The sequence below is a fragment of the Anabrus simplex genome, chromosome 6, assembly GCF_040414725.1.
Source record: "Anabrus simplex isolate iqAnaSimp1 chromosome 6, ASM4041472v1, whole genome shotgun sequence".
In the NCBI taxonomy this organism is placed as follows: domain Eukaryota; kingdom Metazoa; phylum Arthropoda; class Insecta; order Orthoptera; family Tettigoniidae; genus Anabrus; species Anabrus simplex.
The window spans coordinates 117,791,282-117,807,323 of NC_090270.1; the positions used below are offsets into that span (position 1 = coordinate 117,791,282).

The following is a 16,042-nucleotide window of genomic DNA, read 5'->3' on the forward strand; positions in this document are numbered from 1 at the left end:
CATAACGCTTTTAAATGACAACTTGAGGACCACTGTTAACAAATTAAAAGTCTTAGCAGAAGAAGTTACTCCCATTAAAAACGAAAAAGACATGCATGGTGGAATGAAGAATGTGATATAGCAATACTACGCCAGCATACAGCTTGGTTGAATGGCCAGCAACAAAAAACTGAAAGTTCTAGGGGTGAATTAAACAATGCTAGACGATTAACGGCCAAAGATATCAGGAGGTTAAAAGGAACCACCAGAAGGAAACATTAAAATCTATTGATGAAGCTTTTTTTTTTGCTTTACGTCGCACCGACACAGATATGTCATATGGCGACAATGAGGCAGGAAGGGGCTAGGAGTGGGAAAGAAGCGTCCGTGGCCTTAATTAAGGTACAGCCCCAGCATTTGCCTGGTGTGAAAATGGAAACTACAGAAAACCATCTTCAGGGCTGCCGACAGTAGGGTTCGAACTCACGATCTCCCGAATACTGGATACTGGCCGCACTTAAGCGACTGCAGCTATCGAGCTCGGTAATGAAGCTTTCAATCCCCATAAAACAAGAGAATATTATAGGAGATTAAAAACAATACCAAACAAATTATACTCCCCCTAGTCTTCTGATGAAGGATACGAACGGAAAGGTGGCCCATAATGATTATGACAATGGAATAATTTTGGCAGGATACTTCAAAAATCTACTTAATAGTGATGAACCTGAAGACTATTTTGAATTTGATCTGTATCCCAGAAATAAAACATATCTGGAAAAGATCATACCACCGGTTTACGATTAAGTGCGTGCAGCTATTGATTCACTTAAACATTTTAAAGCGGCGGGAGAGAATCAACTAGTAGCGAAATTTGAAAGACGGCAAATGTACAGACTATTCGGAATTTACATAAATATCTCATTGACGTACAGAATACCGAAAAATTGCCGGAAAAAATGGAATGCTGCAATTATACACCCACTACACAAAAAAAGGAGATAGATCAGATCCTAGTAATTGTCGAGGAATGTCTTTGCTGGATATCACTTATAAGATTTTTTCTAAGAAGTTATATTCCAGAATTCATCAGCAACTTGATAGTGAATTTGGTGAATGCCAGGGTGGTTTTCCTCCAGGACGAAGCTGTCCAGATCAAATTATCAGTCTCAAATGGATTATAAAACATCAAAGGATTAGGAGCAAAATTTAATGATCACTGTTGTTGATTTTCAAAAAGCTTATGGTAGTATCCATCATGAATCATTATTGCATATCCTTACTGAATTTGGTTTACATCGGAAACTTGTTAACCTTATTGCGGTCACTCATAGAAATGCAAAATATAGAGTTAGGTGCAGAAATGAAATCTCTGAGCCATTTTGAATTCATACTGATCTTCGCTGCCTGCTGTAATTTCTTGATGGATACAGTACTTTTGTATCCATCTCTTGGCACAGGCCAGAGTAAAGTGTAGCTTCCACCGAAGTTCCAGTCAACATCCATGGCTGTGACAATATGGAAGTTGCTGGGGTATGGGTAGTGCTGAGTAATGACATTCAGAGCACGACTAGTGCATCTGAGTGTTATGAAAGGTGCTGCTCATAGGGTCAGTCGTGCTGCAATAGTACTTTCTGACACAGTGAGGAAAGCAATGGCAAACTACCTCACTCCTCATCTTGTCTAGTACGCCTCATTTTGGTGCTGCCTTTGGTTTTTGGGGTTTCCTTACAACCGCATAACCTTTGGTGGTGCTATTTGAGGATCCAACCAGCCTCTGGGCTGATGACCTAACAGACAGACTGACTGATCTTCGACAGGGAGATGAATTATCCCCGTTGTTATTTAATTGTGTGCTGGAAAAATATATGCGTGAATGGAATAAGGTATGTCCACCGACTGTTAAGATTGGAAGAAATATTCGACTAAATTGTCTCGCACTTGCTAATGATCTAGCATTATTAGCAAATAGTACTGAAGAAGCTAAATTTCGAATAGAGGAATTGGAACGATTAGCAGCGAAGGTTGGGTTGAAAATTTATTTTGAGAAAACAGAAATGATGCCATATTTTCAAGTCGCCACTTCACATATTACGTTAACTAATACTCAGAAAATAAAGGTTGTAGACAAATTTAAATATCTTGATGAGATTATAACTTGGAATGCTAACGAAAAAGCATCCATAGATAGTAGAACTTAAAAATTAAGTCGAGCACAACAAATTACCTGGCCGAGTTTACAAAAAAACAGTATTTTTCGATTAATGCTAAATTTCGACATTATTACGCCGTCGTTAAGCCAGAAGCAACATATGCAAGTGAAACATTATTTAAGCTGAATACCCAATCAACAACAGACAAACTGCAGGAAGTTGATAGAAGAATTCTTCGGACAATTATTAATAAAAAACACCAGATTGATGACCAGTGGAGACTTTTGCCAAATTCAGTACTTTACAAGGAAAATGAATCGATCATTGACACGATGGGAAATAGGAGAATTGCATTCGCTGGACACATATACCGCTTACCAAATACTAGACCCCTGAAACAACTTTTTGATTTCTTTTAGAATAGTAAAACAAACAAAAAACACATGGTTTAAAGAAATACAAATGGATTTAGATGAACTGAAAATTACTAAAGATCAAATTGAAAATAGAGAAGAGAAATTGATTCTAAATAATAAGTGCAGAAGACTATCATTAAAAATATCGCAGCGTAAGCAGATTATTCAATCTGCAGAAGAACGTACCGTAAGATCATCCAGAATGAAGAAGTTTTGGGAAAGGAAAAAGTTGTCAAGTGTTAATTTTTTTCTTTGCCATTTGCTTTACGTCGCACCGACACAGATAGACTATGTCTTACGGCGACGATGGGATAGGAAAGGCCTAGGAATTGGAAGGAAGCGGCCGTGGCCTTAATTAAGGTACAGCGCCGGCATTTGCCTGGTGTGCAAATGGGAAACTACGGAAAACCATCTTCAGGGCTGCCGACAGTGGGGCTCGAACCCACTATCACCCGATTACTGGATAATGGCCGCACTTAAGCGACTGCAGCTATCGAGCTCGGTGTCAAGTGTTAAAAGCTGAACTTATTCTTTGAAGACTTTGTTGTGTAAGGTTTGATTTTGATGCTCTAATGTGAGCGTATACAGTGTAAATAAATAAATAAATAAATAAATAAATAAATAAATAAATAAATAAATAAATAAATAAATAAATAAATAAATAAATAAATAAATTACATATTTATAAATTACAATAACATTCATTATTAAATATATTCGAGTCTTTTTTCTTAGCTTACACTACAAAAATATAAACGTTTATCACCACTCATGTTTTATAACAGTTGTGCCTGGAGTACGTCGACCATGTCTTCCGCATCACGCTCTTTCTCCTCTTCATTAAGGTTAACACATGCGTCTTGAGTAGTTCTACTACAGTTGCACAAAAAACACATGCCTTGATTACTTTCCTGGCGTATAGTGGCTGTAACTTTAGTTTACTGGCCTCCAACTTTCTTCCATGCCTTTGCTGGCAGGACCTAGTGTTTACAGTGCACTATGTCTTCTGGTATAGGCTAGAGCAATTTTGTTACTTTCATAGATCTGTCTCTGTCTTATCCTTGGCTTTGACAATATGAAAGTGACTGAGGTATGAGCGATGCTAGTAATGCCATTCCTTATGCAGCCAGTCCCTGCTATGAATGGTGTGAAAATGTTGCTCATAGGGTCGGTTGGTGTATGCATTTCAGTGGGCTTGGCAGACTGATATGTAATAGCAACTTCTGGCTCGGTGAGGAAAGCAACGGGAAACTACCTCACTCCTCATTTCCCTAGTACGCCTCTTCAGTGATACCTAGGCCATCTATGACAGCTGACGGCAAAGCTGTTGGGGATCCCACCAGCGGCATCGCTGACGGACTGAACATACATACAAACTTTCTTCCATTTTTCTCGAGGCTACAGTGCACTATTTCGCATCACCGTCGAGTCGTGAAACATGCTTCATTAGCATGTTCCTCTGATACAAAGATTTGATATGCAAATGAGTTGTGTCGACCTCGATTCAAATAGTTTATGTGTTTCCATGGGTGAACTAGAGAGCGCAGCACTCTCCATAATATGTACTGAAGATCGTTTCTTTTACGAGATAACTAGTTTAATATCTTTGAAGCGTATCTTTGCCTTGTTTACATAAGACTGATTAACAATGGAGCCCAGGCGGATCGGTATAGCTTTCCTATGTTTTAAATGGATATTTAACATATTTAAAATCAGCCTTTACTAGCATTCATTTCGTAGGATAAGTACGAATATAACAGGTATGTCTGTTTTAGTTTTTAACTTTGATATTGCGGTGTTTGTAAGACATTCTTTACTGTCATTGATAGCTGATCGATGTGCATCTTTGTGCTTCGCTGCGTGAAAGCGATGTGTATGAGTGCCTATGTTTGTTATTATGATCATGATATGTTTGGAATTTTGGTCTCCGACTGATTGCATTTTTCGTGCACTGCGTTTTATGGTACTTCGCCATCAATGAATGTACGACTTTCGTGTCGACTAGAAGTTTCATTTGGGTCGTACGAAGCTCGGACCTGATGGGTTTTGGTACGTGATTCTCTCTGTCTGTTTTCCCTGTGCTAATTGCTTGAGTAGTGCACAACACTAGTGGAAATATGCGAGACCTATGAGTGTGACAAGGTGAGTCATATTATTTGAATTGGTGTATGATCTTTAACTCGAGCGGCCGCTCGCATTATTACTTCCCAACACCGGCATAGTGTGAATGTTCGAATGAGTGTTAGCGACTGAGCGAAGTGAAAAGATGACCTGTCGATTAGTTTTATTTTCATTCTTAATCCTGCTTGTGTACCTTCTATTTTGTTCTCAGTGCAGCTTTATTTGTTTTGTCGCGTCCTCGCCTTGGACTTTTGCCTGCCCGAGAGGCAGCCATGTTTATCTTCTTATTTAAGTTACGAGATGCTTGTAATCTCCTTGTTTATTATTTCTTTGGTCCAGAGATTTTGCTCTCTGAGCCATGTTGATACCTTTTTAAATCTCTGGCCCGCTTGTATTTGATCTCTTTGGACGCGTGGGCTTTCGTCTTTTGTGAAGGTATTGTTGAGTGGAAAATGCAGCAGAAAGATGTGTGATATGAGTAATGTGAATCTCGTAAAAGGTCTAGCTTTTGGGCCGTCTGCACGGCAAAGGTATTAATACTTAATGTAACGAGGTTATTACTAAAACAGTGAGCCATTTTTAATATCTTGAGTGTTCGATTAACAGTAAAGTTGAGCTCACGCCACGATGTTGAGACGTACATTTGAGAAGGTATGTTCATGTTTATGTTCATTGGTTCGTATTGATTATTGGCTTCATTTTCCTGCTTCTTGTTTTAAATGTTACTTTGCCAATAAACCCTCCTTTTAATTTTAATTGAAGTTTATTGCTAGTAGCCGTAGTACTGCCCCTATCACTATATTGTTTATATTATTTTTTTAGGGTTGAGAGCGTCGTTTCCAGTTCGGGGCTGTTGTCTGCCTCTCCTAGTCGGGGTCCACACCTCGATTCCTCCGACTTATGTTTTTTTTTACGCCTAGGTGTCTGGTCGGTAAGGGTGGGGTGCGGTTCAGTCGTGAACGCTTCCTGGCCAGTTAGCATTTACGTAGTAAAACATGTCATCAGGGCTACACACCACCATTGCATTGGTAGAGTGGTCACCATACCTGTCTACATATTGTTCTTCATTGTCATGAAGGGTCTCAATTAGAAATAAGATGACATGGATATTTTTCAAAACGAAAATAAACAGAAACTGGCAATAACAAATAAAATGAATAAACATAATTGTAGAACCAATAGTTCTGTAGAATCTATTTTCTAAGAAGCCTTGAAAGTTGGATTTCAGGTTGTAAACTGAACACACCATTCGCTGTAAAACTGTTGACCTTCATCGTATTGTTCTTGTTCTGTACTTTAATGTATGATTTTGTAGTGTACTGCAATCTGAATATAACATAATTCACTTGTATCAATGTCCTTATGATGATAAGACTTGCAAGAGCGCACCACACACGCACAAGCACCTTCATAGTGTTCTGTCATAATTTAGTAACTGCAACCCTCCCAACGGCCGGTCTTGGCTACGCTACTGCCATCATCACATACCACGACCAATGGTATGCCTCGCAATGTGTGGTAATCACTCACAACTTTCGTTACGTTCATCCAAGGTAGGTAGGGTGTTTACGTCAAATACAGTAGACAATACGCGATAATCTGCGAGATGTCGAGGGACAGCGATTAGAGCTCTATTTAGCGGAGTGACCTGCAAGTTACTGATTCTGTCATAAGAGCACGTGTATTTGTTTGTGAAGTTTTTGGGGTTATTTATGCGTTTGCATTAAGTTGACATAAGTAAATAGTAGTGTGTGTCATTCCTTTATATCTCCTGTCAATATGAGTGGAAAGATATATGCTGCGTTTGGCTGCAATAACTATGAAGTGCAGAAGGATTCGCGGTCTTTCTTCCATTTCCCTCGTGTCAAGAAAATGTAAGTAAATACTGTGTTTGCATATATATTCTTCCAGTTACAAAGATATTTTTATAGAAGGCCGACTTCCTAAACTTCTGACCTGCGCGACCCATATTTTAACTGGCTTAAAATATAATAAGCTTATTTTATTGTATTAGTGCAGCAGTTAACCTTCAATACCGATGTGTTGTTGTAGGTGTGAATTGTGAGTTTTGATTTAATTAAGGAAAATACATATGCATATGTGTGTGGCTGGTTGTGTCTCAAGTTACACCAATTGGAATGCCGTAATGCGTTGTCAGGCACTGAAGAAAATATGGGTGATTTAAGAAATGTGATGATGATGCAAATTTGCTTTACCCTAATGTAATGGCAAGTATTCCTTATGGGGAAATATTGAATTGTTTTTGCGGCTAAATTTATCGATTTTCGTTCTATTAGTAGGCTTCAAGTTAAAAGGAAAATTGTCCAGCTCTTAAATGTAAATTCATTGAATCATGTGTGTAAGGAATGTGCCGATATTTTTATTGATAAGTGCCCTAATGTGATGTACAATGCTTTTAAATGAAAAAAAAGACAAATCTAGCCGTGAAAGTTCAGGCAGGTACGCTAAAGCTAAAAAAGTAATGCATAAATGAAAGATCAAGCCCTTTCACAGCAGTCCCTTTCACATCTTGATTATATGTCTAATTTCAGTCTTTAAATAATAACCTGTTAAATAATTCTTCATTCATGTATCCAGAATTGCTTTAGCAACTTTGAAGTTAATATTTTAGCAACACTTTCTTTCTAGACGTAATTTATTTATCCATTTCCGTATATACATTTCCATTGATATTTGAATTTAGCGCGAATTTTCAGGTCACGCCACTAGGAGCGCCACTTGCCAATTGTCTCCCATTTTAACAAGGCTAAATCTGGAAGTGTCGCGTATTGTCTCTACTGTATTTGATTACGTTCATCGGCCCTCTAATATAAACTAGCAAGATGATATTGTTGACAGCCTCCACACGACATACAGATGCGTTACTTACACTGTGCACGCAGTGTTGCCAACTCAGCGGATTTCCTCTAAATTTGGCGGATTTGTAAACGGAACAGCGGATAAATATTCCATTCAACGGACAGCGTAATTCTTGACGGATTTTCAAACTTCTGTTAACGGTTTTCAGTGGTAACAATATCATCTTCTATCGTAAGGAGAAAAAATAGAAAAATAAAATATGCTATACTTGCTAAATAGAACTTACCATAATCCCGATGTTAAGTGCGCTTATGCTGCATATTGTAGGCCATGGCAAAAATAATATGATGACCCAGGAATATGATTCATCGTGTAAGGCCCTCATTTTCTACGCCAGCTCTGGCCCGCAATCTGAGCCTAAGTCAGAATTTGTTTACTGTTGCAATCGTTACTGAAATCGTGATGAGCCGAGTGTGTCGTGCTTGATATCGTGATTCCATACCGAAAGAAAAGGTGCAGCAAAGTAAACACAAAATGGAGGTCTATTCAAGTCGCAATAAATCGTGTCCTTTCCCGATGGCCGGAGTTAATGACTCATTTTCAAGTAATAAAGTCAAATGAAAAGTGTTTCACTGCCAAACATCTGTACAGCATTTACAGTGATATCATTAATAAGCTTAATCTTTTTTTTTTTGGAAAAAATGTTGGAAAGCCAATAAATCACTCCAGTCGAACTCAGCAGACCAGATCGCCAGAAGAATTGTTTCAAAATACAAGGGCGATCTGTTGACAGTAAATACTGTAAATATACATCTCCTAAAAATATCTTGGCTAAACTGTTCAAAAACATTGCAATGTATGAAGAATATAAAAATAACTTTCGAAATAGATCTGGAAATTTCCTTATGTGCCTTGTTGATGAGCTGTGGTTATGCCAGTGATTGACTGACAAATGAAATGAAATGAAATGAAATGGCGTATGGTTTTTTTAGTGCCGGGAGTGTCCGAGGACATGTTCAGCTCGCCAGGTGCGGTTCTTTTGATTGGACGCTCGTAGGCGACCTGCTCGCCATGATGAGGATGACATGATGATGAAGACGAAACATATACCCAGTCCCCGTGCCAGCAAAATTAACCAAAGACGGTTACAATTTCCGACCCTGCCGGGTATCGAACCCGGGGCCCCTGTGACCAAAGGCCAGCACGCTAACCATTTAGCCATGGAGCCGGTCATGTTGATATGGACTAAGCAACAAAAGTTTAAATTCATGAATTCTGTTATATTCGGTATGGTAAAACTGTATAAGACATAAATGATTGGAACTTGTATTCTCTATAACTTTCGTTATGTATTACTTTTCAATAGGACCAATAAGACAGGTATTTAAAAAATGTATATTTCATGCCATTTCATCCAGCGTGAATAAAAATTATTTATACCCTCGACTGTAGTATCCTATTCCCTGACTTTACATATCAATTTTCAATTCTTTTCACCCATTTTCTCATGCTTCGGCGTTGATATGGACTCCAGCAACAAAAATCGAAATTCTTAAATATCTCTGTTGTCTGTAAGAATGTATAAGACGTACATTATTAGAAATTTAATTCTATATAACTTTAGTTATGTAGTATTTATCGATAGGACCACTAATAACATAAATATTTTAGGCCTTCCTCTAAACTATCACTTCACTCAGCGTGAATCATCATCATCATCTGTTTACCCTCCAGGTTCGGTTTTTCCCGCGGAGTGAGGGAGGGATCCCACCTCTACCGCCTCAAGGGCAGTGTCCTGCAGCTTCAGACTCTTGGTCGGAGGATACAACTGGGGAGTATGACCAGTACCTCGCCCAGGCGGCCTCACCTGCTATACTGAACAGGGGCCTTGTGGAGGGATGGGAATATTGGAAGGGATAGGCAAGGAAGGGGGAAGGAAGCGGCCGTGGCCTTAAGTTAGGTACCATCCCGGCATTCGCCTGGAGGAGAAGTGGGAAACCACGGAAAACCACTTCCAGGATGGCTGAGGTGGGAATCGAACCCACCTCTACTCAGTTCACCTCCCGAGGCTGAGTGGACCCCGTTCAAGCCCTCGTACCACTTTTCAAATTTCGTGGCAGAGCCGGGAATCGAACCCGGGCCCCCGGGGGTGGCAGCTAATCACGCTAACCACTACACCACAGAGACGGCCACTCAGCGTGAATACCATTATTTATAGCCTAGATCAGGAATGGCAAACCTTTACGGATTAGCGTGTCAATTAAGGCCTTGTATATTCAGTTTAAATTTTAATTTTAAATGTCTAGTGTGCTATCGGTTGTTTTCATTTAAAACCATTATGAAACCCCTCATTTGATTGTTTTAATTGTTAGATCCATTACATATAAATCCATTCGACTGAATGTTTAATGATTTTATTTTGCAAACATTATTGAAAATCACATTTAAAAACAGGTAAATTTTAAGAATAAGGTATTTTTTGCTTTAACCTAATCAAATTTGTAAAAAATATGGCCATAGAATTAACTGAGGCATACTTCTTTATTATAGTGTAATGTTAAAATATGTTAGTACGTTATCTGACGTGCCTCAGAAGTCGTGTCCGCGTGTCACCTAGTGGCAGTAGATTCACCATCCCTGGCCTAGATTGTAGTGCCTCATTTTTCGACTTTACATACCGATTTTCATTCAGTTCTCTTCAGCCATTTTCTCGTGATGCCCGTACATGTATAAATACATACAGAGATGACGGAAAGTTAAAATGTGCATTTCCTTGTTTCTGTGAAATCGACCGATACAGAAAGACTATTCCTTTTCAATTCTGAGTAATGTACAGACAAAACTCTTACACGTACTGTATATATAGGTAAATAGATAGATAGATAGATAGATAGATAGACAGAGAGCCTCCGTGACTCAGACAGCAGAGCATCGGCCTCTCACCGCTGGATACCGTGGTTCAAATCCCGGTCACTCCGTGTGAGATTTGTGCTGGACAAAGCGGAGGCGGGACAGGTTTTTCTTCGGGTACTCCTGTTTTCCCTGTCATCTTTCATTCCAGAAACACTCTCCATTATCATTTCATAGCATTTATCAGTCATTCATAAATCACTTTGGGAGTGGCGACCCCATTGTACGTAATAATAGCCTATATATGGTTCATTCATTACATCCCTGACCCGGTAAATGACTGGAAAACAGGTTGTAGGTTTTCATTCAGATAGATAAGTTATACCCAAATAGCACCATGTAATACCATGCCTTACACATTCTCGTTACAGCGTTGAGGCCTTCGGTTCAAAGGGTCCCGGGTTCAATTCTCATTCCTGGTCGGGGATTTTAATCGTGTTTGATGTCCAAATCCATGGCTAAATGGTTAGCGTGCTGGCCTTTGGTCACAGGGGTCCCGGGTTCGATTCCCGGCAGGGTCGGGAATTTTAACCATCATTGGTTAATTTCGTTGGCACTGGGGCTGGGTGTATGTGTCGTCTTCATCATCCTTTCATCTCCATCACGACACACAGGTCGTCTATGAGCGTCAAAAAAAGACCTGCACCTGGCGAGCCGAACATGCCCTTGGACACTCCCGGCACTAAAAGCCATACGCCATTTCATTTTTTTCATCGTGTTGGATTAATCCTTCTGGCTCGGGGACTGGGTGTTTGTGTTTGTCCCAACACTTTCCTCTTCATATTCAAACAACAGACTACACTACCAACCACCACAGAAACACGCAATAGTGATTACATCCTTTCATATAAGGTAGGCATCGGGAAGGGCATCCGGTCGTAAAACAGGGCCAAATCCACATGTTCGACGCAGTTCGCATCTGCGGCCCTACAAGTGTGGGAAAAGCGGTAGAAGAAGAAGAAGACACCTTCACGTTACACTGCGTTACGTGCTCCGTAATCCCGGCAATAGGGTCAGCTCCATGATATTGAGATTGGTTTCCCACCAAGGCTGCCGCGGTTCGATTTCCATTATGTGTGAAAAGTTTAAGAAAGAAAAGAAACATTCCCAATTGGTCGTTACTTACATCTGCAATAAGACGCTCTTCCTGAACGAGCTGGCTTACACGTAAGCAATCGGCAACAGGAGCGTTCACTGTCGCACTGGAACATAAAACAAGTTCAAAAAAATGAAAAATACATTTTATTGTGAATATTTTAGTTTTAACTACTTGTGGTGCGCCCGTCGTAGACGAATTCGGTTTAATGTTGAAAACATTTTTAACAGACAATACGTAAAATTAAGCAATTTCCTCAATTGTGCAGAAAGTTGAAGGGCTAAAGAGCCCAGAAATGTTTCAAATTGTGAGTCTTAGATAGCTCTATAAAAAAAAAAAAAAAAAAAAAAAAAAGCAAATTTCGAAAATCACTTCCGGCCTGAATGCAGTTCCGGAAAACAGCTTAAAATCGCTTGTTTCTTTACTCGATTTCCTTTTTATTCAACTCCTAGCCAAAGTAACTTATTTACATAGACTAATTCTTTCTGTGATGTTTTCCTTGGTTCAATACCCTCAGGCGATTTTTGATTTTTGAAAAATAAAAAAATCAAATCAAAATCAATATATCTTTATTTTCAAATGAGTTGTCTACCTCGGTGGCAAATGGTACACTAAAATACATTATTGTCAAGCACTAAATTTTAAATTAACAAGACAAGAAAAAAATTTTCTAGAATACCATAATATACAATTTATGCTAACAATTTTTTTCTATGAAACAAACAGATCAACCTTAATAAATTTATATTGTTTACAAAATTCTACTTATAATATCTCCTATACTTACAAACATAGTCAACTCATATACAGTATGTGGAATTACTTCAAATAATACCATGCAACTGGTATAAGATTAAAATTTACATTGCATTTATTTACTTTTTTTTAACACATTTTGGAACCTAAGTAGCATAACGACCTGCTGCGTCTTAACCAGCGAATGTAGCTAATGTAGTTATAAGGCCTTATGTGAAACTGTGCATTGACTCACATTAAATCTCGTAGTGGCCAAAAAAAAAAAAAAAAAAAAAAAAAAAAAAAAAAAAAAAAAAAAAAAGGGCAACCTGCTAATCTAATCGACCGGATAACGATGTTTAAGAAACGGATTGCGATTTTTAGGAATAAATAAAGAATATATCATCATACTTCATGATATTTTAGTTACCTAAAATTCGTAGCTCATATCCCTAGGATGTTTTCAAGATTAAGTTGCTTGCCACCGTTCTCTTAAGGGTATATCACTAAATTTTAAAAAGCACAGAATTCACTATTTGAGATATAGAAAATTGAAACTTTGCACAGTTATCAATATAAGCTTCATAAGAGTACAATCACCTAAGCTGACAAAATTGTAGTCATACACAAAAGTTCATGTTATGACCTGAAATAGGTACATGTTACAGCATGACTACTGAAGATATCACACTGCTATTTTGCAGGCTTAAATTGTACATATTTATCTTAAGCTGTGTTAAGAATTATAGACGTTTATTTACGATCACTAAAAATTTAAAAGCATTAGCACTTGATGTTTCAGAGTAAAATGTACTTATGTGGTGAAACACTGAAAGCTTAGAAAACACCACTTGAAGTTCCTAAGGGCGTGCTCTTATTAATGCAGCAAAAGATGAAGTATTAAAAAAATACTTCCCATTGAGCTACAATGCTGGAATTTTCATACAATGTAAAGGAAACGTCATTAGTTCAAAAACATAATTTTAAAAGCTTTGAATTTTTGACCCTGATAAGTTCTAACACCGCATGTTCCTATTAATGCAACAACAAATATAAGGCAAAATATTTAAAAATACTTACGTTTAGCTACAAGACTATATAATTTTCACATCAAAAAAAGCAAAGTCACCTCCGTACAGGCCATGAAGGCCCTTGGAGGAGTGGAAGGTAAAGGCTTCCACCATTGTTAATCTCGGCACGTGATGGGGTAGAGTGGTTAGCTCTACGCCCGGCCGCCTTTGTCCCCAGGAATTAACCTGGTACTCATTTTTGGTGTAGGCTGAGTGAACCTCAGGGCCATATGCACCTCCGAAAGTGGAAATCTCGTTTCTTAAATTTTACGACTTCCTGACGGGGATTCAAACCCAGGTCCTTCCGGGTGAACCGAGCACGCCTTTACCGCCTCGGCCAGGCAGCCCCTATAATTTCCACATAATGTAAATAAAGTGTAACTCATTTAGGCATCACAATACAAGGTATTTTTCATTTTCATTCTTGACCTCTGATCAGTTATGTCCCTCCTTAAATCGTACGTTAAAATCATAAGGTATAAAGTTTTGAAAACTACAGTTTTTACATCGTTTTTTGAATACAGGTTTTAGACAGAACTACTGCACTACATATTTGCGGAGATATTTGTGAGTCTGTGAAAAATATTATAACCGCGAATATATTCTATATTATTCTTCTCACGGTAAAATCACAATGCAACATAAAAGATAGGAGATTATATATTACACGAATTTCATTATATACAGTTTCTTCGGGACAGCTAACACTAACATTGAAATTTAACATTTGCTGTTTTGGCCCCACTAACGTTGCTACGCCACCGTGTACTAAGTTCACGGACAAAAGTTAGTCACCCCTGGAGAAATCATTACAAGCATCATTTAATACCGTGTAACTCCGCATCTGGACTTGATGACCACCTGGATTTGGTTAGGAAGTGAGTCCACAAGTTGTGCAGATACGTCGCATCCAGATTAAGCCACTCGCTGAGGATTTGATAGCACACTTCCACCAAATTGCGAAGATACTGATGTCGGCTTTTTACCCGCTGTTCCAACATGTTCCACAGATTTTTAATTGGGTCAAGTCAGGTGATTTTGGAGGCCAATTGAGATGTTATAGCAGCGGCGGCTAGTGACCAAATTTTCAGGTAGTTCACAACAAAATTTGTGTTCACGTCTGATATACTGTATATAAAAGTAGAATGCAAAAAACTACAAAATCACTTACATCATTTCACTAAAAGTTCCTTGTACGGTTGCTTCTCTACTCTACTCCCTTATAACCGAGGATGCATTTTCCCGAGACTAATCTGTGAGTGTACAAGAAAAGTAAAATTACGACTGCCCGGCTGAGACGCTCAGGCTTTGGCTGAGGCTGAGGCTCTGGCTTTCTGATCCCGTTATTACGAAAACCTCTTCAGAATTAGCTACTAGCGAAATCTTCCGGTGATGTAATACAGTAGTAACTTCTGGGAGCTGTGAAGCAGGGGAGGTGGCGGGCCCTTGTGCTGAACTATAATACTACCTCTGGTTTGAGGGTGGTTATAGACGGAAAGGCACATTCCTTACCTTGCTCCTCGCTTATGAATATATCTGTGCATAAACCATGACGTCAACTCCATGCGCATGCGTATAGTCTTAAGGTTCGTAGCAAAATCTCCAGTGTGCTCTCTGGCATTGTCAGTTGAAATTAACAGCTGGCAGTGTAATGGAGCTTCGATATAAGTCGAATGCTTTCGATCGATTGACGAAATCAGGTCGAAAGAAGGAAACCATTTTGAATTACCGGTATCCATGAATGCATGAATATGCGTTCCAACTGGGTGTTCACGTGCTCATGTGCTCCTGAGAGCCCACCGCCACTGTGTAATAGGGTGGGGAAATGTTCATAAAACCAATCACATATACGTCAACCCGATGAACTTTGCTGTTGTCATCTTGAAAAATCGGGGTATCAATAGCATACTCATCATACAGATGTTGACTGAAAGGCAGCATCTGATCATCGAGAATGTTCAAATAAGCATGCTGGTTCATGTTAGTTGTCACCTCAGTAAGCGGGCCTAATCCATGATACGAAAAATACCCCCCAAAACATTACAGACCAACTTCCGGCTTGAACCTGACCTTGCACACATCCAAGATGAAATGCTTCATTTGGCCTTCGGTGCACTCGATGACGTGCGTCATTGGAATACAGGCAAAAACGTGATTTGTAAGACCACATTACATTCCGTCAGTCAGCTACTGTCCGCGTTCGATGATTTGTAACCTATTGAAGACGCGCAGTTTTATGTGCCTGTGTGAGCAATGACCTCTTGCGACGTGACCGACTCCAAATGTTCATTATATACAGTTCCCGTCGAAATGTCCTCCCACTAACTGGTTGCAGCAATTCCTGTTGGGTTTGGAAGCGATTTTGATTCACTAGCCGTGAAACATTCTCCGGTCCCTCTCAGTCAGGATCTTTTTCCGACCACAATTCTGAAGTCGTGTTTCGTGGCCTCGTGTAGTACACCACTGCTTGTAGACAAGTTGAGCAGTTCGCTGCGAAACACCAACAAATCCAGCAACTTCACGCACCGTATGATCATGGGCACGGCCAAACACGATTGCCTCTTTTTGCCACTCTGTTATATCCTTACCCATGTTGATTAGAGCACTGCAATGTGTGTTTTTCACTCGCTCGTATTCGTTCGAAGGTCCTCGACTCGAGCGGGATTCCCCCGAATGGAGAGCGCTTGTAACTATGTAGACGAGCGAACTATGCTCGCGAGAAGGACAATCGCAGGAAACATT

The 16,042-nt window shown here is 39.3% G+C and overlaps 1 long non-coding RNA gene across 1 annotated transcript in view; it reads right to left on the reverse strand.

The window, feature by feature from the left end:
• Positions 1–16,042, reverse strand: part of LOC136875529 (uncharacterized) — a 179,106-nt gene that overhangs the window by 26,564 nt on the left and 136,500 nt on the right. The window contains exon 2 of the long non-coding RNA XR_010860459.2: positions 11,526–11,601. This is a non-coding gene — a long non-coding RNA (uncharacterized lncRNA). The remainder of the gene's footprint in view (positions 1–11,525; positions 11,602–16,042) is intronic.